The 26090-nt window shown below is 46.8% G+C and overlaps 1 protein-coding gene across 6 annotated transcripts in view; it reads left to right on the top strand.

Annotated features, from left to right (window-relative positions):
* The window catches only part of zfh2 (Zn finger homeodomain 2), a 359438-nt gene that overhangs the window by 86049 nt on the left and 247299 nt on the right, over positions 1–26090 (top strand). The window contains exon 3 of one of the 6 annotated variants that reach the window (XM_084589990.1): positions 20704–20824. The exons of the other annotated variants lie outside the window; for them this stretch is intronic. The gene's annotated coding sequence lies outside the window, so the exon portion shown is untranslated. The remainder of the gene's footprint in view (positions 1–20703; positions 20825–26090) is intronic. 6 annotated transcript variants of the gene reach the window in all.

Here is a 26090-nt window from a genome sequence, read left to right as displayed (position 1 = left end):
GGCCATTAAGTGATTTCCCGGGAATGCAGGAAAGATTTGCAATTGTCGAAAAGGGACCATGTTGGGAGCCCTATGCGGCGCCACGTGCACTCGGGTTTCTGAGAAGTAAAACCCCCAGAACCAGCCTGTGGTTTCTTTGCTGAAGAATAGAAATGTACCTCCTCTCCTCGCCGTTCCCAAGCTTTTCCCGCCAACAAGTGATCACGCCCAACGAATGAATGCCGGACCAGTCAGTGCTTCAGACCATCAGTGCAGTGATGTGTTCGATTGGATGCCGATACCTGAGGGGCGTGCCCTGGATTTGGTTGGTCAGCATCTTCAGAGAGGGGCTGGACATAGGGGGTTTTTAAGGACGCTGCAGAGCACGAAATGTCGCTCTGGGCCCTGGGTAAACGGCTCATCCAGTCGCTTCTCGCTATGAACTCTTAACGCTTGTCATTTTGCTGATGTACCCTTCTTCTTCATGTAAATATTCTTGTAAATACGTTTTCTCAAAGTGCCAGTAAACCTGCTTGTACATATTTTACCAACTTCGAAGATTCAGTCCTTCTTCAACCCGGAGTCTCTGCACGCTACCAAGTGAAGGCCGGGTCGCCATAGCCCCAGCGTCACGACACCGCGTCGTTCACAACCCCTTCAGGCTGAGCTGATAAAGGAGCCGCCATCAAAAGGCGCCGACTTTGCTTGCAGACGTTTGAGTGTGAGTAATATTCCGCCCAGTTCGTAGCGACTGTCTTTATGCAATAGCAAGGCACACTTGATGGACTTGATCAAATTACGACTACCTCGCGTCCCTGTGGTATTGATTTCGCCCATACAAGAGCGGAAGTGACCGGATTATTATCGTGAGCTTCGTTTTGATACGCTACAAAAGTGGATTTACATGAGGCATCGCATGATAGGCAGGCTGAAGCTTCTACGAGCGACCAGTTACATAAACTTAAAGGCATCCGCTTTGCGCATTAGTCCATCACGTGTTCCGCACCTACGCGGCGAGGCAACCATATCAAAATCCGCACCGTCCGAGTGAACAGATTACACAAGTAAAAGAGGGATCTTATAACTAAAAGGGGTAAAACTCCACTTTATATCAACAGACATCGATGGAGTTACGAGGTAGCACGAGTGTCTCCTTGCCGAAACAGCGTAAACTTTTTGCAACAAGGTCCACTTTTACGTTCCTCGAAAGGGGCAGGAATTCCTGCGTAAATTCAGCATGTTGTTTCATCCCTCCAGAGTTCTCAACCGTTCGTATTGAGTTTCCCTCTGGATTTTTTTTTTCTTTTTCATACTCTCTATCTCCATGCAGCCGAGCGGCAACGGCCTCCCCTCCGGCGTCTTTCATAGACTTCGTCTTTTCTCTTGGCCAGAAAAGCGTGAAGTGATCCATATCAATGGCCCCTTCACGAGCGTTGCACAAACAGTTGTGAAGACGCCGAGATATTTTTTTTTTTTTTTTTTTCTAGTGTAGCTTCCTGCATGGGTTCTTTTTGGGCGACGCTTTGTCTCTGGTTTTATGTACCAGTCGCACACTGCGAGCATGCATATATTTTATTGCATGTTTTTTTTTTTTTTTTTTTTTTTGCTTTTGCAGACTGCCTATACTATTGTAAATCCCGAAGCTTATGCTTCATATCTCCACACTTAATAAGATTTTCCTGATAGTAATGGAGCCTACCCCCAGTTACACGTGTTGTTCCGTAGTTCACTAACTTAGCTCTTCTTTATTCATTCGGACTTAATGTTTGGAAACATTTGCAGAAAAGATGGCGCAAAGACTGGGGAATACATTTTTTGCAGCCGCATTCTTATCAATTGCGAGAAACAGAGTTCTCACTGATAAATTCAAATGAAGCAGATTTGCTGGCATTCTTTCGTGCTGACGTCAGCACCTTTGCTTCATGTCTTGCGCAATGAAGGTAGTATGCAGTTCGGACCATTTAGAGTAGAAGAATGCATCATGTGCACCACTGAATGTAGAATGAGCCACTAATCGCCAAAGGCGTTGTTGCACCGTTATTTTCATCATGCTTTGACCGCGTTCCTGGACTTTCTTGCACCTCCCTTTTCATCCGCTGCAACTGTATTTCGTTTTCGAGGGGAGGCTGCTTAGGCGGAGGCAAGCGATCAGTTCGGCACGTGGTTGGACGTACGCGATGTGCTTTGCGGGAGTCAGCATTTGACGTCCTCCGAAGCGCGGAGAAAGCGCTCTGTGCCATTGGCGCGGCTCGCGCCGGTAGTGCGAAGTAACAAGTTTATCAGGCACTGCAGGTTTTCCTCTTGACTTTCTTGTTTCGGCTGTCTCGACTTCCTTCGTCCGTTATGGCGCTGACTGCGCACGCTATCTGCGCTTCGCTGCCGTCATCTTTTATGCGCCTTTTATCTGCGTCTGTATTATTTTCTCCATTCGTTGCCTCCTTTTGGCTTTTGATCTCGCGGACGCTGCGAGCTCAAGAGAGGCCATTAAGAGCGCCACGAATCTGATTTCCAAATTATAGGTAGTCTGGGGGAGCGCTCTCTGCGGCTAATGAAAGCGCCTGAAAACCTCGCGCAAGGACAGAAAGGAAACGGCGGAGCCGGCGTTGCAAGATTCGGCGCCTGATTGTATTCTTCCCGTGTTGCTTTGGATGTGTCGTCTCGATTCTCGCTCTTTCTTCGCGGATCTCACGTGGGCAGATGCTTAAACGACGCCGCGTTCCGGGCTCCGATGCGAATCTCTCGGCTCGCGTGAAAGGCCTCTTTTGTTTAGCTAGCGCACCGGCCCGCAGGACACGGGCCTCGCCGTCATTGGATCTGGAGGCGTTCTGCGGTTTCGTCAGCCTCTCCTAATGGTTTTGTTCGTGGCCGTACTGCCTGTTGAGAACGGGGGAAATTAGCGGCCGAGGAAAGCGCACGCGTGCGGGAGTCTGTCAACTGAGCGAGTGAAGCGCCTTTTGTGTGAGGTGCGCAGGCTACAGCATTTCCTGCGCGCCAGCGAAAGCAGCGACAGAATGGCGGCGGTTGAAAAGTCGCGCTGAATGAAACTGCACAGCCGCGAACACCGTCAAGTGGCGAGAGGCTTTAAGAAAGCCAAGTGTTAAGTTTTTACGGGCAAAAGTGTTCACTCTGACTGTACGACGCTCACGTTGGCGCGCGCAGACAGGCACCCGCCGCTTATCGGCGAGCGCAGAGCGCTTTACGCGGGCAACTATAAGGGACGGCTCTCCAGACGTTGTGCCGTCGGTAAAGCCAGGCCTGTCGCGAGGTGGCGTGACAAGTACCTCGAGCGCATATGCCCCGTTGCCGGAATTCGCATCCCGGACACAGTGCTGTGCCCTCCCCTTCTCTCGCATCGGGCGCTTTCCACTTCTCTTTTTTTCGCCGTCTTTTCGCGCATTGCCGCTATTCTTGCCGCCGAATTGATTCTCATTCTCGGCTGTATTACACGGGTTGTGCAGCGCCGTTCCTTCAGCCCTGCTCTGTCCCTCGGGGAAGGAAGACAGCAGTCAGCTTGTTGTTTCACTAGTTCCTGGTGCACGTGCAGCAGCGAGTAACCCCGCCGCCAGCGATGCAGTCTACTAAATGCTGCGAGCTGCCGTCTCGGCGTCGCCTGGCCGCTGTGTTTTTGCTTCGCTTGCCGCACTGGCCCGATTGCTGCTGAGGCTCGGGTGCCGCCGCCTAGTATTTGCGATGCGACAATCTGCGACGCTATGAGTTCGCCGACCGCCGCGGTTCGGTCTCGATCGTTTCCCCGCCTGGGAATCTCCTTCCCGGGTGTGCGGCCTCTGCGCGGCCGGCCACGATGGCCGCCCCAGGAACTGTTATTGCCGCTGCCCGGTGCCCCTTTCCCGGCCGCGCTGGCAATGGGCGTAAACGCAGCTGTTTCGCGGCTCCAAATTGGCTGTTTGACCGCGACATGTCGCCCACGGGGCTGGCTGCCCCGGCGCCGCCTTTGCCCGCCCAGCGTTGCAACTGCTGCACTGGCGAAGTCCGTGACTTTCGCTCGGCCTCGTGTTCCGAACACGGGATGCATGCCCGCGTGGAAGGGCCTTTTAGGTTCATTGGTCGCTCCCATGGGGCGCAGTTTGAACTCTGGCTTTTCATTCCGAGTGGAGCTTATCGTGGCGTCACACACCAAGAAGATCGAGAGCACCATTGCCTGTTTTGCAGGAAAAGGTGAAAGGTAGTCAGAGCTGGGTTTGTGGCAAACATAACGGTGATTAAAAACGGTTTCAGAGCTGGTTGCAGTGACTCAGTTATGGTTGGTAGTAACGTGCGTTAGCGACGTGTCAGTCAGTAAGGAGATGGAAAAAAGGCGTACGAGGGTTGAAGCCGACTGTTTCCTTCGGTACGTACTTGTCGTTTTTGCGTTTTTCTTCTTCGTTGCTTTCTGCCGCTCTCCAAGCACGGATTTCTGCGCAGCTCGCTAACACAGCCTAGTTAACGGAATTACGCGCTGCTCCCCCTCTTCCACGTGACAGTCTGTGTTTACAAAAACACGTGGCGTGGCGGCTTTTCCTCGATGTTCGAACCCGGCAGACGGGTCGGCGGAGCCCGTTTCCTCCAGGGCTGCGAGGAGAGCCGCGTGTTCTCCCTTTTCTCTTTTTTTTTGCCTCGGCTGGGCAGGAAGAAAACATTTATACTTCTTTTTGCTGTTTTTGCCTGTCGGGAGGAGAAATATTGGGAAGATGCGGCGGGGGCCGAATGACGTCACCGGCGGTGAAGAAAGAGGAAGGCGCATGAGGGAAAGCGGCTGTCTGCTCGGTAGCCGGAGGAGAGACTGGCGCGCTCCCCGGCCATCGAAAAACGAGCAAGAAGCAAAAAAAAAAAAAAAAGGAGGGGGGGGGGGCGCATAAAGAAGAGCGCAGAGAGAGGAGGCTTCTCCATTTTCCACATTTTTCGCCCCAAAAAGAAGAAAACACGGGCCGGCAGGGGTGGAGACGAAATAAACATACGAAGAATAAATCTAACGCGGGAACGACAGGCGACTTACTCGAGGGAGGAAAAAGAAAATATATATGGGCTCGAGTAGAAGAAGAGGTGGGGGAGGCTCTGTAGGGACCGTATATTAGAACGGAGACGCTGCGGGCGCTCTTTTTATGCACGTGCCCTCGGTTTTTCTGTCTCTGCGCATTGGCCTTTTTTGTGCGTGGGCTTCGCATTGAGTACATCTATGCGTGTAGGCCCCCGTGCGTGCGTCGCATATGTACGTTTATGTGGGCGATAGCTGTATGGTTTTTGTGAAGGGAGACGCGTTCGGCTGCATTGCCTGCTGCGGCGTGCGTTACGACTCAGGGGAGGAGGGGGCAGCAGCGAGGAGTGGGCGCAAAATCAAGCAGAACAGAAATGGGAGCGCAAGGAGACTACGAGAAGCGTCCGTAAAGCACCCAGGGCGAACGAGAGCGGAATGTGAAGGACAGGAGAGGGAAGGCAAAGAAAGAAGGCATGGGGCGGCGGCATGAGAAAAATTAAAAGATCGATGACTAATTTTTCCCGCTAGCCAGCAGCACTAAGCGGTATCCCAAAGAGGATCGGAAGATGGGGAAGCTGAAAGGAGCCAAAGATGTACGCCATTGGCACTCTAGAATGCAGGATTGGTCGGACTCTCTCAAGTGAACAGGGGAGAACCGGCGACGGCACATGCACTCGCCGCGCTCTGCTCCGCCTACCGTCAAAATTTGAGCGCTTCCTACCCCGCTTTAGCCTCTGTCTCGTTGTTCTGCGTTTCGTTTTTCGTCTTCTTTATCGCCTTGTCGTATTCTGCCGTTTCTTTTGTTTTCAAGAAAATGTGGGAACTGTGGAAAGAGCTCTGCACTTCTGGCGGATTTTTATTTTCAGCCGTGCTCTCGCGGGAACGAAAAACGGAAGGGTCCAGTGGTTCAAACATCGGAGCCTAGAAGAGGAAAGCATGCTTTCACTGTGTGAACCAGGAGAAGGATCGAGTAGGCGACGTCTTGCGATGAACGAAAGAGAAAAGAAAAAAAATCAAGAGCCCATGGAACGAGCGAAATCAATATATCTGGCTGCTGAGGCGGCTTTTCAACGTTTTGGCACTGTTGAGTTGTCAGAGTGGGCTACCTCCTCTTATTGTCGCCATTGGTGTTTCTGACTTTTTTTTTTTTTTTTTTCTCGTCGAGCTCCAAGATCACGATTCCGCTGGAGGAGAAAGTGCAAATAGCTTAACCTCTCCAGCTGCACGCGCCAGAGCAAGGATCTTTCAACCTTGAGGCGCGTTCGCGCTTTGGTAGCCCGCACATTTTCAGTCTGCTTCGCTTTTATGGGAGGTATAAAAGAAAATTTGACAAAGGAGAATTAATTCGAGCGCCTCTGATTTGGCCCTTCATCTGAGCTGGCGCGCAAGATAAACAAGTTCTGCTTCTGTGCATCAGATTTTGGCTCTTGTTTTGCTTCGCCCCTGCCTGCGGCGCACATGCGGCTCCTTTCGTCCGGGGTCGCCTTCTGTGGGCGCATAATGTGTCGCCACTTGAGAAGCCGGACGGCGCGCGCCCGCTCTGAGGAAGCGCGTCATAAAGGAGCGCTCGGGTGCTGGAGGGATTTCTCGACGCGGCCAGGGGCCCGAAATGAAAGCGAAGCCTGCTTTGCGCCCCTAATTGGCCCCAAGGCCAGAGGCGCACGATATCGCTAAGGAAATCGTCTCTTGAGCTGCTCATTGCCAGCAATCAGAGCAATTCGCAATTTCTTGGCGTCTCCGAGCCGGCCCCACGGCGGCTCTTTCATTTCCTCCCACTTCCGTTGTCTGCGTGGCAGCTGCCGCCCTGGGGCCTGCGTCACTCTCAATCGCCGATGATGCTGGAGACGAACGATGGCTCCTTCCGCCCCCCTTTCGCGCGCTCGTTTGGGGCGCCCACGTGCCTGGCGCGCGCCCTTTCTGCGCGCTCTGCGAGTCGCCAGCACACGCAGGTGCGCCACTCTTGTCGCCGTCCGAGGTGATGATAATCACTCTGCGCAAGTGCCAGGCGACAGTGCGGTCTCTCTGGCGGGCCTTGCTCCGCCTCTCTGCGTGACTGAGACCGCTTTCGATTGCGCTGTCAGGAGTAAGCTCGATTGTCGCCTCATTAACAGGCAAACTGTAGGCACACATCACAAGACGTATTGCCAATTCAAAAGCAAGTCGCGGTTGTATGATTAACTAAGGTCCATCCAGATCAACCAGCATGCTTGGTCCAACACCTTTATTTTCCCAAGCATTTCGCCCCATAAGACCATCCGGGGGAAGGGTTGTACCCATTGTGTAACCGGTGGGTACCCGGCGGCACCGGGGGTCGAGCCCAGTGCCACAAGGCCACCGCTACGGTTTTGTTTATCACATCACCGTTTCTCCAACGAAGCTGCAATCAGTGAGCCATGTCTGCTAAGGGATATAGAAGAAGTTGGCAACAGAAAAGGGGGAGGGAATCGGTCATTTTTAGGTTTATCGCTTGCTCCCTGGTGCAAATGACAAGTCTGCGGCTTTGTTAAGGCTATTTCAGCTCCATGCTTGTGCCTTATATTTGCTTCTGTATTTAGCGTTTGCATTAAGCGAGAGATTCATCAACACTGGAAAGCTTTTGGGTTTATCCTGTTTGCTAAGATGCTCTGAAACTAATGTCACAAGCCGCATCGTCACAATCCTTTTGAGTGCCCAAAATATTTTAGCTGGGTTTCTTGGGCCGGCTCCAATCATCTCGCGCAGCACAAATACAAGACATAGTCCGAATTAGCATGTTTTTTTTTTTTTTTGTATGTCTTTCGTCATCTACGGAACCTGTAGACGTTATTAGACATGTCTGAGTCCTCTCCGTTTAAACGGAAGAAAACGATAATACTTCATAATATCTAAATTTTAGAATTCCGTATTAACAAACAAAAGGCCAGTATTCTTGACATTCGCGAAGCAGCAAGCTACCTATAGAGTATACGTGGCACCCATTCAAAAGAAAAAAACAATAAACTTCGAAGGCTAGGGGATTGGTGAGAGAGTTGTACGAGTGCAACAAGTAGCGCCGCGAGACGCTGTCATGGAATGCACATATTTCGAAACTTATTTTCAGCTTGAGCAGAATTTTTCATTACCTTTACAACCTGAATAACATCATACCCACAAGGCTGAATATGCCGATATGTTGTGCACTTTTTACTCTGAATTAAGTTGCTATATGTTCGTACGGGGAAGTACGAATTCCGGTTATTACCAAAAAACTAATTGCGATACGAAAGAAAGTACTCCGAGCAAATGAAGTATATCATATGACCTGCCAACAGTGCTTCTGTTCATTAAAGATAGTAGTCGCTAGGCATGCCCTAATTTCGTGCAATTATTTCCCAACGTACTACTTCAGTACACAAAGAAAAATAGCATGTTAATATCCAGTGTAATTACGGTAAGCTGAAATTACGTTGCCAAGTGCGTAGTGGATTTAATGTTCTCGTTTATATCTTCAATTAAATTCCTCCTTAAAGCATCGAAGTTACACTACTTGAAAACATGAAGCTGTTATTGTGTGCGTGTTCCATGCAGTTTACTTTTTTCTATGATTACGTATTATTACATCGTTATTTATTGTGATTATCCGGTCAGTCTGGTAGGAGCTTTATGTAGAAAAGCTAATGTTGCATAGATATATAGTATTACTGCTTTAGTCGGTTATTACGTAATAATCTAGCCATACTCTATCCTCGTTCTAGTTTGTATTCGGCTGAATTCATTGCTAAAAGCGATCTTTTGCCACTGTTTTACCGGCTCTAAAGGGTTCTCTGAGGGGTTCATCAGGAAAGCCGGCCTTTTACTTCGGCTGTAGGAAGGGAGGTTCCAACTCCGCAGCGTGTGCTTACGAAGCGCGGTTTTTTCACTGTCATCACCATCTTACGGCATAGATTTACTTGGTTAAGTAGGTTTCTCCACACACTTAATGACACTAGTTTGAAACCATGCATAAGTAACATAAAAAAAGTGTCATGTGTTGGCTACTGCGAATGTTAAACGACAATTGCACAGCTTTCATAGACACGCAACATTTCAACGGTAACACAACTTATAATGTCCATGCCTTTTTCTTTGCCTTTTTCTATCAGAAACCCAATCGCCCAGGCTCTGGGGTATAGTGTTTTAAGATACGGTATGTGTTGTTTTTTCAGCTGGTATTTCACATGGAAATGTCGAGTTAGTAGGATTTTGAAAAACATCGCTACAAGCGTCCTCTACATGCCACAGGAGAATCTGCCCAGCAGCGTCTTTAGAACAGCCGATTTGCCTTCTTTTGACAATCTTTTTAAACAAATTGTAGTACTGAAATATTTTTGGAGCAGTGCATACAGGCACATAAACACGAAACCGGTACCGTTGAGACATGTTCCTCGTTATCTTAAACCGAGAGTGCGCACTCACTAAGGTAAAGCAACGAGACGCTATTATGTTTCAGCTATCTTTAATAAACTACCGGACGATTTATTTTCTTTCACCACCCGCGAAACACTGAGAGTTGCTGTTCAAGCGTTAGAGAACCTTTAATATGTACTGATGTTATCAGTGCAGTTTTGATATGTTGTGCCAAATGTTTTTTTTTTTTTTTTTTCCTTGTTTCTTTTTCTTTTTTTGCCTCTGATGGAGTCCGGATGCAGCGCGTACATTGCCGCGGCTGCCGGTTGTCGCCGCACAAGCCCACTTGTGGCTTCGGCGCTTCCGTTTGTGTATGCTGTTTTCAATATACCGAATAAAGATTATTATTATTATTATTATTAATCGCAATTTTGCGAGATGGTTCCTTCATTTAACTCGTGATACACTACTCAATGCCGATTGCAGTTCTACTGGCATAGCTGAAAGCACAATCATTTGTGCGTCAATTATTTGAAAACAGAGTACTCGTGCAGTCTAAAAAGAAATTTGCGCTGTTTCGAGGATTTTAACAGCACAGGAATGCCGTATTACAGTAAGAAAATAAAATAAAAATAAGAAGTGAAATGGGCATAAAAGATAATATTCGCAATTTTTGTTTTCTTAAGTAAATACTGAACAACATCCGCCGGAGTTTTCTTTTTTTTTTCAAGTAAGAGTTTTGAGTCCAACCATGAAATAAAGACTCGAACGTGACACATATTCCTATGTCCATGACATACGAAGGGAGCCAACCTCCATTGACACAAAGGAAAGCTTAAGGAAAAGCCCCGCCGGGGTGGCGCAGAGATTACGGTGCTCGAATACGGTTCCCAAGGACGCGGGATCGAATCCTTGCCTCGGCGGCCGCTTTTCGATGGAGGCGAAAAGCAAGGCGCCCGTGTGCTGTGCGATGTCAGTGCACGTTAAATAACTCCAGGTGGTCGAAATTTCCAGAGTTCTCCACTACGGCGTCTCTCATAGCCTGAGTCTCTTTCGGACTCCCACAAACCACAAAGCATAAGGGAAAGAACAAGTGTGACAGATACTGTGCCTCTCCTGTGAACCAATAATAATAATAATTATAATAATAATAATAAATTATTATTATTATTATTATTATTATTATTATTATTACTACTACTACTACTACTACTACTACTACTACTACTACTACTACTACTACTACTACTACTACTACTACTACTACTATTATTATTATTATTATTATTATTATTATTATTATTATTATTATTATTATTATTATTATATACGAGTGCAATCCGATTCTGCAGTAACCACTACAGGCAGTTCTTCCGTGACTGAAAGTAGTCCGCTGTTAAAGCTTAAATAAAGAGCTAACCAGCAGACCGAATTATAAGTTCAAGATTTTCAGTAGGCCAGGTTTGTTTGGTATGGTCAAATATCAAAAGCTGATTTCTTATTTCTGTTCCTCTGACTAACACACGCTTCGTACCATCGCCCATACTTCCATTTCGCTTGGGTACTCGTCTCAGTCACTTCTTAAGCATGGTTTTGCGTCCTCATTAGAGAATCTGTAAGTATAAAAATCATTCATCTAACAAAAATGGGGGAAATTACCTGGGTGTGACTGGTCCGAAAAACAGGCCTTTCTGGAGAGCATCAATACTCTACAAACGTTCGACTTCATCGAGCCTGTCGCAGCTGTGGAATCAGCATCATTGATTGTCGGTGAAAGAAAGTGTGACAGTCATTTGATTTTTTTTTTCTTTTTTTCTGGTCAACTTGTGCGAACCGAACAACGCGGTCGCAGTGATTTTTTTTTTTTTTTTCTCCATTCTATTGAAGAACTTATGCGCGATTTTCACTAGCGGTAGCAGTGGACAGGGCTTTGTTTTGCTTGATTTTACTGTAATCTGATGCACGAAAGCACGCAGCGGCTAATACCCCTCGCAGACTGTGCAGCAAACGACGTGGACAGGTTTTTGCGACGTCCTGCTGCGGTAGTTAGGGCTCTCGACTGGTGAGCCGGAGAACACACGGGTTCGATCCCAACCGGAGCCGCGTTTCGATAGAATCCCTGGTTGGTAGAAATTATTCCGGAGACCGCCACTACGGCGTGTCACATAGCGCACGTCGCTTTGGAACATTAAGCCCCATATACCACTGCCATACCGATTGCCACGACTTCGCGGCTTATCGCATTTCACGGAGGCAATTGCCGATCTCCTCTGATGTCCCGCTGTAAGAAATTAACAGTGCCGTTAGGACAAACAGACGGCCCAATGCATTAAGGACCTCCTTTGAAGACCTCTGCATCTCTCTCTCTCTCTCTCTGATTCTGCATCGCCTCTGCATCCTTGAATTGTTTCGAACTATACCAGGCTTCTCCGCATTAGGATAGCCGGCACTTGATGGCATTTACACGTTTTGGAATGACATTCCTCTTTAATGTACCATGTTCTGAAGATGCCTCATCAACTCGATCTAGTGTCCTCGAGTATCATGACTGAACTTTTGTAGTGTTTCATAAGTGCGTAGCTGAGTAGTAGCCTTACTTTTGGAAAAACACCGAAAGCCGAACATTCGTGCTTACATATCTGCAGCAGCAAATAATCTTGGCAAGAGTGAATGTGCGTTGAATCGTTTTCATCGGGAAATGTATTCTGTGCTCATAATGGTGTCGCTACTTTGAAGAAACTTTCTTCATAAAAGACACAACTACCTTGCATACCGACGTTGTTTCATGGTTGCATTAGTGCGAGTATGCAGATTTCGATAATGTATGCGGCAACCAGTTTTGTAGCGCACAGGATTGCGTACTTGACAAATTCTATTTCTTTACACAAAAATAATGTGCTCTGCGGGGCAAAATATTTTGCTGTCCTTCTTTGGGGGGGGGGGGGGGGGGGGGGAGGCGCTGATGACATTAAGAAATAGGAAGAAACGCTCAGTACGCGTGACTGAGTACTGCTCCAACGCAGCGTATCTGCCATCGCCAACAGGTGCGCTATCAACAAGCGAATCGTAAACTTCACGAAGACCAAAGTGGTACCTTACACGCGCAAAGCAGGCGACATGCATTTCGCACATCACATATATACAGTGACCTCGTGCTTTGCGACTGCCACTTTGTGACCTCGGTGTTGCCTTCGACTCCACGCTCTGTTTCTCCGCGTAGCTAAAGCGCGCCGCCAGATGCGCCCTGCCCGCCTTCCGCACTGCGAACTGCGTTATAACATATAGTTTAAAAGCTTTCAACGAAATGCATAATTGTGCATTTTGTTGCGTTGTACACTTTTGGCGTATCTCTTAGCCACATGGAAAAACTTGCCTGTCCAACGAAGATTGAAAAGAATTAGTTTCCCTTATTTATGAAGCCTTTGTGTTTCAGGAATAATGTGAATCTGGTGTCAATCACTTTTTCTACCTTCCTGCGTTAGAAAACTCCACTAGTGTAATAATTTGTTATTGTTTATTTCCAGCATTTTTGGTTCACAGTGTACTCAGCTTTGTGTTTAATTTGAGATCTTCTCGTGTTTCAGGTGTCGAGATTGGTTCAGAAACGTCAGCTTTATGACTCATATTTCGTATACAGAAATTTCTGCTCCATAGTGTGCGTCTCTTCGTGAGTACCGTTATATGTAGTACTTCCGTCAGCTGCGCATTTACCTTAATCATTGCGACGTCTTTCGTTTTGGAAGTGTGCTGATATACCAAGACCAAGTAGTGACTGACTATACCCAATTACCTTTTCGTGGCCGAAATCGAATAGGCTGCCCAATATGAACAATAACAGGGGTTCATCTGCAGGTAGTAATTGCAGTAGCATTCAATATGTTTGTCTAGTCTGGTATCGCAAGTTTGCTTTCGCGGCTCGTTCCTCTTCATTTGGTATGTACCAACTGCATGGCTACGGTTTATATTCGGCACTATACAACGTTTGCATCAATGTCCTCAAAACGCTGCCTGAGTATACACTCCTGATACGCACCTTACGAGCTTGAATACGAAGCCTTTTACGCGTCTCTATGCGTGCCTGTATGCGTGCCTGTATGCGTGCCTGTATGCGTGCCTGTATGCGTGTCTGTATGCGTGCCTGTACCCATGTCTGTATGCGAGATGGTATACGTTCTGATGTACGTGCCTGTATACATGCAAATAGAAGGCAGGGAAGCAGTTGAACTGATTACTATCCGTTTTCTAACGCTTTGAGAAAATCGCGAAGCTAGGAGAAGTTATAGAGGCATCGCACACATTAACAATTTGTTGTATGCGTTGCATTGACTCCATAAGGTGAAGAACCGGGTAAGAGCAGAGGGAAAAAACCAACTCCCAGTTGTTTCACTGTGTTTTCCCATGACAACGAGAGCCGAAGTCCGAAACTGCAATCTTTAAGTCTTCAGTTACGATTGTTATCTCCTGTGCACGTTACTATTTACATGGAAGGATGGCACTTTTAGTCCCAGGTCACTTACAGCACGAAATTCCGAACCCTGGTTAAGGTTTTAGTCAGTTTTGATACACAGAATTCACCGTGGCTTGACATTAGTCCATAGACAAGTTGTGGGCACCACGTTTTTTTTAACTGACCGCACAGATGGAATGAAAAGTAAGACTGAACAAGCGTGATTAGCACTAGATGCACAGTGAAGGAAATTTTTACGGCACGCTGACCTATGGCATGAAATAAAATATCAACAAACACGAAAGCACTCCTAGAATTTTGAGTAATTGTAAGTTATCCAGTTCCACCAGAATAACTTACAATTACTCAATACTATTTGACTATAAGCGGTGAAATTCTTCTAGTAGCCTTTCAAGAGTACTGGCTCTAAATAAGGGGTTAAGAACTCTACATTCTTTGCTCCGGCATATCTGTTTATATATAATTTTAATTTCTATAGTTTGGTTGGCTTGGTCTTATGGAAGAGATAGACATTTTCGGTTAGTGTGGGGTCACGACCGTACAGGGATGATGCCAGCGGCTTCTCTCGAGTACATTTGTGAACCCTATAGGCTATACAGCCGAGTAGATAAGAGCGAGTAAATTCTTCACTAGTCAGGGCATTTCGCTCGGTGTTTTAGCGTGAACGGTTCAGTGGAGAACCCGGCAGCGCCAGCGCGCCGATAACATTTAGATTGATCGAAAAGATTTGACGTCATACGTAGATCGACTGGTTTGAAAAGTGATTTAAAGACATCATGTATATTGTGAATACATTATTCAAACACCCCGCTGCGGTGGAACAGTTGTTACGGTGCTCGACTACTGTGCCCAAGGACGCGGGAACGAATTCCGGCTGCGGCGGCCGCTTTTCTGTGAAGTTGAAAAGCTAGGCGCTGATGTGCTGTGCGATGTCGGTGCACGTAAAAAACCCCAGGTGGTCGTAATTTCCGGAGCCTTCCACTACGGCGTCTTTCATAATCTAAGTCGCTTTGGGACGTTAAACCCGATAAACAATAAAAAAAAAACCATGATATTAACATCATCAGGACATGTAAGCATGTGAAGTGAATAGCGTTGAAAAGAAAGTTGGAATATTGGGTGAGTTGGGAATCGAACACGGTACACTTGATCTCGACTCAGGCGCGCAAATTTGTGCCTGTATAAACGCCGCAGCGTTAAACGCCCCATTCTGCGGAAAATACGTCGTCGGTTCTGTTCTTGTCGGCGTTGTGAACGAAAAGTAATGGACATGCCTCGATAGGGGGTAAATGACAGGCGACATGGCGGGGCAGTGATCGGTCGGCGGGTTATGTGACGTCACAAGACCACGTGACATGGACGAGTTAAAAGCACTACGAACTCAGGCTTCCCATTTGAGATCGGAGGCTGAGATGGGAATCGAACCATCTGGTTAGTTGAATCCTGGGCCAGGCACACTGCTCTTGGGCCGCACTACTTCTCGTAGTCACGTTCGTATGGCTTCATTAAAGCGGGGCTTTATATATATATATATATATATATATATATATATATATATATATATATATATTGTGTGTGTGTGTGTGTGTGTGTGTGTGTGTGTGTGTGTGTGTGTGTGTGTGTGTGTGTGTGTGTGTGTGTGTGTGTGTGTGTGTGTGTGTGTGTGTGTGTGTGTGTGTGTGTGTGTGTGTGTGTGTGTGTGTGTGTGTGTGTGTGTGTGTGTGTGTGTGTGTGTGTGTGTGTGTGTGTGTGTGTGTGTGTGTGTCGGGTGGTCTTCCACGTAATATCGTAGCTTAAATTTCTATGGTAATTAGTATGCGTAAGACAGTAAAGACACACATTAAGGGATTTGGGATTAAGCGAAAAGCATGCAGTCTAACGAGGATTTGCATGGGGAGGCGCGCCATTGAACGCTGTCACGTCTTACAATTAAAGGCGAAACTCGGGTCCCCCAAATTTTCTGGCTTATTATATTATGTTCAACCATCATGTAGACATCTTGCATCCAAGCAACCTTGAGAACCTATGTGCGTTTTAATGACGAGTCTTTTTCTTCGCTGCCCTCTAGCGAGAAAAAAAAAACAAAGATGGAGCGATGTTGGAGCTCTATATATATGAAATATACCGTACAGGGTGAAGACGACATCATTTGCTATTTATAGTATGAGCGCACGCATATTAATCGTCCATGTCGGAGTTTCAAGATTTAATTTTATTTCTTATTTTTTAGCCTTCCTTAGTTGCATGCACGTTGAGACACATATCATGGTAGTATCACGTGCGTTCGAAGCGAAAAATGCTGCGCTTTTTATTTCTTGTTCGGCGTTAGTTTTAAAAATGTCAGTGCTTCAGAAACAATCATCGAGTGCTTATGTTCGCAGGGACGCTTAAGCTTCTTGAACTCGACCGGAATTTGCGCAAATTAATGGCGCCCGAACAGAAACAAGTTGCAGGCGATCAATGCGACTGACGGGGATGCATTGCGCGTCCAGCTGTGTGACTGATTTGTGCTGTCGAATCGATTTCGCTCACGGCTCTTGTGACCAGGCCTGCTGGAGACGCCGGAGTAAAGCCGTCAAGCGGTGGCACCGCCGCGCCAAACTAGTGACGGTGTTGCCTGAAGCTCACGACAGTGCGGGCTGTATCGAATGCGCATCGGTAAAGGCTATGTGAGGAGGACAACGTGCCGGAGGCGTAGCGTCCAACTCGCGACACGAGGCCGCGTCATCCTCTTCACCTGCGAGCTTTCCACCTTTTCCACAGGGCTGTGATTATTCGCTGTGATTTCCTCCTCCACGTGGCGGCGTTCCTCCCGCTACACCTTATTTACATACTTGTCACAACTCTCCTCCCGGCTCACTACGATGGTTACTTTGAGAATATATATCAGCACAAATGCTAACGCAATAATCAATAGGGTACGAGCAGCAAGATGGTTTGAAATAAAAATGTACAAGACTGCACTACTTCCTCTTCAAGTTCGAGAAAAGGTTAAGGCAAATGAAGTGTTGAGAAAATGTGCTCCCCTTATAACTGCATTGGCCTCGAGATCGAGCAGAGTCGCCACCTAGCGGCATAGCGGCGAACCCTACCCAATGTGGACGCGTGTTCGCGTCGCGTGCCAGCCCGCAGTGCTTTACGTGTGCGCGTGCGGCGTGTATAAGAGTTCTTTTTGTTTGTTTCGCGGTTCCTGTGCGCTTTTGCTTACCTATATGCCTCTTGCAAAAGAAATATGAACAGAAATATGAACCCACGCTCCATTAAAAAAAAAAGAAAACTTGTCCATATCGAGTATGTCACGCTGGAAAGGACATCATCAGTCGCGGTCTTCGACGCTTGAGATTCTTTGACAAGTGGTGTCTCAAACGAAGCGCTGCTGTCGTTAGGCGCCGTGTCAAAGCAAAACAGGTTGCTGCCGTCACTACCACTTAATGGAAATGCTCAAAAATTGTGTATTCCCGTTTCTGTTTGGAATACCACAACTACTGAAACATGCGACCGAAGACTGCTGCATAGCAAAATCCAGTTTGAACAAGCCACTATGTGCCTTCTGTATCCACGATAGAGTTGTGTGAGTACTTTTCTTTTTTTTTTTTCTGTTAAACCTCTGCCTTGGTATCTCAGTGGTAGGGCGCTCGACTGCTGATTTCGAGAACGGAGGGTTCGATTCCGGCCGTTTCGAAAGGCGCTCCTCGGCTGTGGGATTTGACTGCACGTTAAACAATCCCACGTGGTCAACGACATCGAGGCGTCATATAGCCGGTGTCGCATGACGAGTTAAACCCATATATGCATTTCATTTATTTTTATTTTTTCTGTTGAAGGATTATGCACATCCGTAACAGCGGTATTGAGCTCATTTCGCTTGAGAGAAATGCTCGAACGTTTGAGACACAAATCTTCACAGCACCTGTTACACTGATTATTACATAATACACATAGGTCAGTGTACACTGGCAGCCCATTAGAATCATTAAAACCCCTTTTCGTCGGTGCTGTATTTCGAGCAAACTGGTTGTTTCTGACAAGGGGAGTAAAAAGCTTCATACGGGCTTAACCATCGGTGTTTAGTTCGGGAATAAATGCATATTTATAGTCACATAATAAGATGAACTCCATTTCTTTGAGGATAGTTTTATATCCAGCACCTGTTTTGGTAGTAAACGACAGAACCGCCCCAAGTCACTGTTCAATTAATGGTAAAGAAATCTCGAGCTTTCAAAATTCCTTGCCATGTTCAGCGACCAAGCGCAGTTTTTACGATGTCTTCGCAGCTACTGATTCGTTGCTTGCACTTCAACGTTATTGAAAGTAAATCGCTGATAGTCCTAAATTAATTGTCAAGTGTGTAAAAGTTCTGTCACATGGTGAAATTCATTGTCATTCAAAAAAAAAAAGTAATTAAACTACTAGTTTACCATTTATAAACATCACACACATCACAAATACCTTATACTTCCGTCGGTTTCAGGAAATTTATTATTTAGAGTCATTTCACAATGTAACACCAGATTATCTGCCGCAAGAAGCATTCGCCTTGTTGTCAGCTCGGCAAACTCAATTCACTCACCGCTCTACACGGGAGCAGTCAGCTTTCCGGTGCGGCAAGGTTTCCTGTACAGTGTCGGCGTAATGTCATTTTTGGGGAATGGTTGTCTAGCCAGAGTTGATGTGCACTCAGTCTACGGCAACCCGCCGGGCAGTACGCTGTCAGTGCTGCATTTCACCTGCCTAATCCTCGAGTCAAACGATATAATGAACCGGGCTGCATCGATTCAATCTAAAGTAATGCAGGTCAGAGCACGTACCTTGATCTCCGTGGGCTTAACACTAAATTTGCCTGTCTCACTCGTATAAGACACGCGCTCGCTGTTGAAAAGGCGATACGATATGTCATGTTCAGGCCCAAGTATCAGGCCTGTGAGGGCTGTACAACGCAAAAAGCGTATAAAGCGATGCTAGTAAATCTAAAAGCCGGGTGGTTGCCTGCATTGTTTAGCTAATGTCCGCGCATCTTTTTTTTTTTTTTTTTTTTTTTTTTTTTTTTTTTTTTTTTTTTTTTTTGCTGCATTGGCGAAATCCACTGATTTTTTTTCTGCAATATTGGAACATTCTAAACAGTAAATCGCTGATGCATTGCATAAGGCACGTTTTCATCGCCAACAAACCCGCCGTAAACTCGGAAGCAGACATACGCCGCGTGCGTTTCTGTGAGCGCCGCTGGCTGCCGATCCCCGCTATCGAAGCGATGGTGACGCCAACCTCTGGGTCGATCTCTTGCCGATAGATGCGATGAGCTTGACACTCGGGTTTGGTCGACGACGGAAATGGCGAAATCCGCCACTAGGTATTGTATACAGATTATCTACACGAAGATACTAACCACAATTAGTAGCCACACGCTTCAGCCTTTTTGCGCAGCACTCTGCGCATGCATCGGCCCCCCGCTATTCCTCTATTCCCTTAAACAATATAAGTTTGAGGCTAGCGAACGCGGCGCGGCGCATTGGCGTTTGGGCTTTAGTGAGCCTTTCTCTCTTTCCTCGTGCCGTGGTACTTCGCTGCAACACTCGCAGACCCCATTTGACTTTCGATGCTGGTCCTCGTTGACATGTGCTGGCGGCGCGGCGTCATCCAACTTTTCGGTAGCTCCTAGATCTAAGTGAGCTAACATGCTGAACACACCGATAAGCTTGGGAGTCCGGTGTGCTTCAGCTGCCGGAGGACGCCTCTCCAGCTGCGAAAGATCGAACCGAAAAGAGAGGCTAGCGTTACGAAAGCGACTGGCAAATAAAGTGGCTCAGGCTACAAAGGTCGGGTTAAGGGGCGGTAAGAGCAACAAATCATCCTACATCAGCTCAAGGCTAAGGCGGGTTCTTGTTACCATTGGCACGACCAGTTTGATTAAATTGCGTAGGGTTTTGTCTTCCCTGCGTCAGCGTTTCGATCAGGCTGATAAAACGGGCCTGTTTCTCGAGAACACGCGTGCCCTGAATTGCCGGTGCGACTGCACAGCGAAGGATTTCCGTTTGCACCGTGCCCCGATGCGACGCTGACATGAGCGATATAGTCTCAACCTTATTGACTTGCCGGATTCAAATTCACCAGTGGGTGTCCTGTGGTATTTAGTGAGACATTTTTCTTCACTACCGGCATGATCTTGAATCCTCGTTTTTGCGCTTGGGCACACACCTGCACTCACTGACCAAAGCGATTTCTTTTGTGCGTGATGCTGATGGTATTTCTAAGGCCTTACCTAGTGCTAGAGACAAGAAATAACTTTTATTTACAACTTTTAATTAAAGCTGGGCGACTATTACAGATCCGATAGAGCGCCAAAGGAGAAGCTCAGACTTTCAGCTTGCACCTAAAGCTTTCACGGCGTCAGCCGCTCCAGGTTTTACCAAATTGGAGAAGCAAGCTCATGCACACCTCATGCAAGTGTTACAAGACAGAACAGTGCCATTTTGAACGCACAGCTACAAAAAACAAAAACAAACTGTGAATTTCTGATGCGCCCTACAAGTGGCGCGTTTTTTTCGTTGCGTTTATGGCGATGTCACGCTGTGGGAACGAGATGACGCTCCATAAGCTAGGCTAGACAAGTTCTCATCGATTTGTGGGAGCAAGGTTTAAAAGGTGTGATTTTTTTTTTTTTTAAGTGTTCAGTGTAGCGCCCACTCTCAGCGCATATTGCTATGCTTCGAAGAAGACCACGGTGGTAACTGCGATTAAAAACGTTTGTTTTCCATTTTCGCGAAGATTAGTCTAGACTAACATGCCTCCTCTGATTTGAAAATCTTGAAGGGACTTCTAGATGTTAGAGCTTCATTTTAAATTGTATCAAGCGAGCGACAAGCTTTTTCATTTTAGCTTACCTTATCTTAGCTCTCATAACGTTTGTCAGTACTATCATGCTATTTTTTTTTTTTTTTTTCAGTTTTTGTTGCCATACTTCTGGGTCTTCATCCGGCCTCCAGCTCCCGTCAAGGATTAGTGACTTGCTTCTCCGTGCTCTTCATTTTCCTTCATATAACCGATTTTCCCGCAATCGTCGCACGGTTAGTACGCAGCAGAGGGCATCCGTGTCCGGATGTGGTGTATTTCTTGTTTTTGCTTCAATACAGCGCAGGAGGGAGGGAAACAATTCGATGGGTTGTTTTCGAAATCAAACTCCCTTAGAAATTTAACGCAGCTCGTGGTATATATCATTCTGTACCCATTGCATCATTATAAAAGTTTCCGGAGCTCATAACAAAAGAGAAAAAGTTGTGGCATGGTTGTCGCCTTGCCTTTTCACTTCCGCTGTTCCAAATTAGCAAAAAGAAAAAAGAAAAAAAAAAGCGCACCTCAGCCTAAAGGACTCTGTACTTATGACGAGTTCCTGTTTGTTTTTCCTTCCTTTTTTGATGAGCTTCTCGAGGCTGCGCATGGTAACTTCAAGGTGACACAGTGGGTTCAAAGGCAAAGGGCGAGCCTCATCTCATAATGTACAGCAGAAGGGAACAGCGCGTCTTCTTTTCTCGGAATTAAAACGAGGAACAGCTACCTACGGTATACGAAGCGATTTTTTTTTCTTACGCAGGCAATGGAGTCATACGTGAAAGCGTCTCCTTACGGCGCTGCCTGGCGCGGCGTCGGTTGGGGGCTCGATCCTCCGGCCTTGCGTGGGCTTGCCTTTCCGGAAAAAAAGAGCGTGGCTCTGCATGCTAATGGCCGATCGCCTATGTTTTAAATACCTTGTTGCAAATCGCGTGCTTCACAGGCGTTCTTTTTTAGCGATATATATCAAGTCGTTCGTGTCCTCGAACTAAGTGTGACCTGTCGCTGTGGTGCTGTTTTGTTGTTCGTTCTCCGATAACAAGTGCCGTTCGTCTGGTTTAATTTTAATTCCTCTTTTGTTTCTTGTGGGCTGTAAATTCATTGCCCTCCTCTTTGTAGCTAGAAAGCGGCGTGCGAGTTGAGGGCGGATTCTAATTTGAAGGTCTTTTGGCACCGCTCCTATCGGCGTAGGCTGTAGTCGGGAGCTCACCATCGGACCTGAGCAATAGGAGAAAAGCAAGAGTAATTTCTCACCTGTTTCTTTGATTTGGTTTTTCCAGGACGTGGCTGTATGTGCTATATGTCCCTTGCTTTTTGTTTCGAGCTCTACAGGCCTCAACACCTTTTTAGCGTGCTCTCTCGCTTGCTGGAAGTCAGTACGCTAACTCGAGCCAGGAGACGTTGATTTAGGTCGAGATAAAAGTGCGCTCGCTTTTGTGATAAATTGGAAGGAGATGTAAGTTTTAAAATTCAGCTTTTATAGTCTCGGACAGTTAGCAAGAAGCTGATCTTTCGTATTGCACTCTCTTTAGTGTGGTATGATCTGTAACCTTGCAAACTTAGGTATACGTGGAAGGATGCTGAGCTGCCTGAGCGATATCGCTAATCGCACATTACGAGTCCGCCTAGGCACAACTCTCACTGTGATGTTCATTCAAGAGGACGGCATGCCTCAAGCACCCAGGCGTGCACTCTGAGCCCAACGCTCTTCATAGTGAAAAGGAATTTCTTAGGTAAAGTGAGTCCCTAAGTCCGTAATGTGTTCCGTTTATGTAGATGACTTGCAAATAGCATGCATTTCCTCCAGCATACCTGTCTGTGCGATACGAATAAGAGTGATATTAAATAAACTGTCTACCTGGGCAGACAGAAATTGATTTAACTTTTCCCCTCAGAAACAGTAGCTGTCGAGTTCTCTTTGCGGTGAAGTTTACAAATCGACCCTGGACTGTACCTGAACCAAATCGTACTACCAGTGAAACACGAACACATATTTTAGACATCGCGTTCTAAAAAAATTAATAAAAAAAAAAAAACTTTCTTATACCACATAAACCACTTCAAGAAAGCTGCTTGAGTTCTTAACGTCCTAAATCTTCAAATGTTCTCTCTTGAAACGATAACGGTCTGATACAGCGTGTCTGACGGATCTATCGCTGCCAGGTGCGTTCTAATTTAGACTACGGGTACATATATAGTTTGTGGATCAGCGAAAGCATCCTACTTAAAACGACTAGACCCAGTTCTTAATCTTGGTCTGTGCTTATCCGCTGGAGCGTACCGAAATTCTCCAGTAGCCAGCCCTTATGTTTAAACAAATGAGCCTTCGCTAGGGGATCGAAGAACCGCACTGATATGGGGACACGCCCTAAACATCATTTCTCTCCCGAAACGTCTCTGCCATTTCATTGTCACCAAATGCCCATCCAAAACGGTATTAAACAACAAACTGCATTTTATCGTGCCATTGATACTGCTCTTTGAGGATAAATGCGAAGAGGTAACCATACTGTATACTTTACCTAACATTGCACCAAGAAATGACCCTCTGCCACCTTGCTACAACCTTCCTGCAGTATAGGACTTCACATTGACACGCGTTCACAGAAAAGAACAAACTCCGCAGGAGCGCATGCAAGAATACTTTGCACTGCAAGAAAAATATGACTCGCGTACTAAATGTTATACTCATGGTTCAAAAACGGAAATGCATGTTAGAAGTGCAATAGTTCAAGTCAAAAATGGCAGACTGCCGCAGTGCGCTTCGGTTTTTATGGCTGAGTGTTATGCTGTATGCGTGGCTGTAGAGCATATAGACAAAGAGAAAATCGAAAACAGCATCCTCTACACAGATTCCCTGAGCAATACTCACAGACCTGCAACCAAGAAATGGTGAATAGTGTTTAATAGGAAACGTCATACATAACTTGAAAACTACTATAGTGCAAAGAGCATAACACAATAAAGGAAAGGACACCGCATGCGCACTTGTGTTGTTTTCTTTGCGCCGTAGTGATTTTCAAGTCATGAATGAACTCGCCCCACAGGCCGTCACTCTAAAGTGACACATAGCATAGTCAAAATAACATCCCAGAAACACAATGTATGGTTGTGTTTCTCATAGCATGAGTCTATTTGAGACGTTAAACACCACAAACCAACGGCGTTATAAGGTTTTGCTGGGTCTCTAGCCATGTTGGGATTTAGTGTAGCAAGAAAGCAGATGCAGGTGCTGCACAAGCCCGATTTGGTGAAATAAAACAACAAGCCACACAGGGATTATTTGAAGTTAATATACGGTAGGCTGAAAGATAAACGGCAGGCTACGGGGAGAGACCAGGTAAGAAACAAATTGTATTCTGTAAATCCTGCCTTAGGAGAATGGAAGACTGTAGACAAGAGAAATGTTTTACAAAAGTAATTTTATGGTTGGTTGGTTTGTGAGTTTGAACGTCCCAAAGAGACTCAGGCTATGAGAGACGCCATTACAAAACAAACCGACTTACTGACCTACCTACTCTTAATGACAAAACAAGACAAACCTCTCTGTGAAAGATGCGGTGGTAAACTAAGAGCGAACCCCATCTTAATTTCCTGTGCGCAACTTCAAGAACAAAGAAGAGCCTCTGCAGATTTTGCAACCCGCCAGGCGACTCTACCTTCGTCAATGACACACTTCCTCACTATGGATAATGCCACTCTGCTTCTCACAAGAAAGGGGCACCTCCGGCGCCGCGCACGTGCTCTTGTCCCATAGTGTGCGGTAACCCTCCTCAGCGGTCTTAAGCACGCAAAGGAGGTTGCGCTACGGAGTATCCGGGTCGGGGTAGCCCTCAGACCTGCTGTAACACGAACATGGCCTCAATACCGATATCTATATCAACGTCCAGGACGTCCTGTCTGCAAGTAACAAAATCATGAGGCAGATAGATATTCACCCCTTGTTGTGAGTTTGCCCGGCACTGAAGCCGACGAGAATTCGGCACCTGACGGCAGTGGGCCTTTCACCGAACAACTCATTTTCGTACTACATTGCTTGGACGCAAGGGCCTTATCATTGCTCTCTCTTGAACTTTATTAGAACAGCCAACCTTTTTTCTTTCATTTATTACCTCTTTAATTTTTTTTACATATTCCATTATGCCCGGAGGCAATAAACAACGTTATTAAAGAAAATTATTTCACATTTCTTTACAATGACCACATCGCATTATACACCCTATGTCTAGTTTTAGGTGAACAAGCATTGGTTCATTCTTCACACATTTGTAAGTTTCTCAAAGAAGATAGCATATTAATCAAACTGCAGCTATCGGACAATTCCGCCTGTAACATCACATTCTAACTTGTGTTTTGCGCCGAAAAATTCAGTGTTACAATAAAAATCTCTCGTGTGGTTTGTCTAAAGGAAAAAGCGCTAGACTCCTTGCGTTGACGCTGCTCACGAAAAGAAATTAACATCTTGGATCACGGTGCCTCTGTAAATGAGTTCTTCTAATTTTACCTTGCTGGGAAGTGCTGAATTGTGTGCTGTGTGAACATGACCATCTGTATAGAATTTTTGATAATTTGGCAGAAATCTGAAGAAGCACTTCTACTACATATGTATATCAGGCCTTAATTGTACAATAAAAAAGGGCAGTTTCGTTAAGTTCTGAGCTCGTCAGTGGCAGGTAAGGAAAGCGAATGATGGGTGCTGCTAGTTGGCTACGAGAGAGTTGCTGCTGGCTCTGGTTCCAGACCGCGGCTGGCCGATGGGTGGCGGTCTGCGAGCCGTCGCTGGGGTTTCGGGGAGGGGCCGCGTGTCGGCAGGTAGGCACGAGTAAAGCACCTTCGAGTCGAGAGGCGCTGACGACAGCGCGGGCGCAGTCGTTACCTTTATGGCTCTTGTCCCGTGGGCCAGGTGCAGCGAGTCGAGTGGTGCGCGCAAGACAAGAAAAATCGGCCGTAATCTAGCGCGGCGCGACGCGGGGTTCCTTTGTGCGCGATAGAGTGAGCTTCTTATCGCGCCGAGACGTACGCCGTCGGCACGAGCAAACACGCCGCCGCCGCGGTGGCCCTCTCTCCGAGGCGACCTCCGTGTTCCGTTTATGAATGCCGTCTTTTGTTTCCCCCGACTGCTCGGGATGCGTCCGCCGGCGCCCCCTGCAGGGGTCACGCGCGTGCGCAGCCGCCACAGCGCCCTGCGCGGACATCGCAGAGAGGAGCGGAGGAAACGTCAATTATGCCTTGCATCAATGAAGGCGGCGACGCTTTGGTATGGACGGCACGTACTTTTATCCAACACCGATACGGACCCCGGAGTTGGCTGTCTTGCGGGGATTCGGTTTCGTGGTCGCCTAGCTGGATTTCCGATGGCGGGTACTCCCGCCTTACTCCTTCTCCCCCACCTTTCTTCTTAATTCTTTTTTCTTATGCGTGTCTTTTGTGGATTCTTGGGGGGCATTGCGACAGGTCTCGGAATGATTTGCTTTCACCTCCTGCGCGATCCGCGCCCTGAGTTTT

The sequence above is a fragment of the Amblyomma maculatum genome, chromosome 1 (assembly GCF_055883805.1).
Source record: "Amblyomma maculatum isolate TAMU_Amacu chromosome 1, ASM5588380v1, whole genome shotgun sequence".
Taxonomy (NCBI): Eukaryota; Metazoa; Arthropoda; class Arachnida; order Ixodida; family Ixodidae; genus Amblyomma; species Amblyomma maculatum.
This window is presented reverse-complemented; position numbering and strand designations above follow the sequence as displayed.